Genomic DNA, 1,316 nt, shown 5'->3' with positions numbered 1-1,316 from the left:
TGTCATACGAGGAGAGGTTGAAATATCTCAAACTGTGTTCTATTGAAAAAAGAAGAGTTAGGGGGATCTGATTGAGGTGTTTAAAATTGCAAAGGGAATTGATAGTGTTGATGCATCACCTTTTTTTCATATTTAACAGTTAAAATAGTAGAACTAGGGGACACGCACAAATTTTGGCAGGGTACGAGTTGTTGTAGAGGCAGTAAATTTAAGTGACTTTCAGGAAAAGCTTGATAAGTATATGAATGAGAAGGTCTGGCTTTAAGATTTTTTTTATTTAGTTATTAATAGTTTTAGTTTAGTTTAGAGGATGGAAAAGCTGAGATGGACCAATAAGCCCCATGTTGTCCCAGAATGTTATATTATTAATATCTTGTTCGTCGTTTTTATAAATGAATTTCATTCAAATGTTGAAAGGGTTAAGTACATGTGATAATGGCATAGGTAATATCACAACATCACTTGAACAAAGAATAAACTAGAACAGGTGCTACTATAGCATGCGGTCTACAAAGATACTATTACAAATAACACTTTTAAACTAATAAAGTCCAAAATACCATTACATAAAGTTTTGGAAACAAATAAATTCCAACAGTCAAAACTAGCACAATTATAACCTAAATTGAAGATACTCTTTTGGAACACACAACTTATTAAATTATTATTATTTGCTGAACAAAAACTTTGATAGATATAAATTATTTAGCAAGAAATTATGTTTTAGGAATCATTAAGACGGTGATGATGATAGTATCAGTGTAGACCGCTCGCTATAGTAGCACCTTAGAATGTTTGTATACTTAGTCAAATACTTAATATTTAGTTAATAACAGAATATATAATTTCTTTTTCATGATAGAAAAATGCTGTCATAAATTATGAGAGATCTTAACACCACATAAGTATTATTAGTATAGCTTAGAAGTTTAATTTTGGGGTAATCTTGTGCTGAAAGAAAGACTATATATAAATATTAAGGCTTATTATTCATAAAAGTTAACACTAATTCAAACAAAGTTTTGTCCCGATTTAAATATATATGGTGCTCTTGATTGGCCTTCATTCATCACAGTGAACCTATGTTTATATAGGATTTGGATAAAATGTAACATTGATGCTTCTAAGTTATTCAACAAAAGTTATTCACCAGAGATAAAACTATCCGAGTTCACAAATTAATGGTTTCTTGAAATGTTAATGTGTAGAGACTACATCAAAATTGGTAATATACATATTATTGTCAGAAAAAATGACAAGTACTAAAAATCAAAACTGTCTGTATAAGATTTATTACTTGTATGTTCTTAAAAACA

The sequence above is a fragment of the Limulus polyphemus genome, unplaced genomic scaffold (genome assembly GCF_000517525.1).
Source record: "Limulus polyphemus unplaced genomic scaffold, Limulus_polyphemus-2.1.2 Scaffold5856, whole genome shotgun sequence".
Classification (NCBI taxonomy): domain Eukaryota; kingdom Metazoa; phylum Arthropoda; class Merostomata; order Xiphosura; family Limulidae; genus Limulus; species Limulus polyphemus.
Note: the sequence above shows the minus strand (reverse complement) of the source record.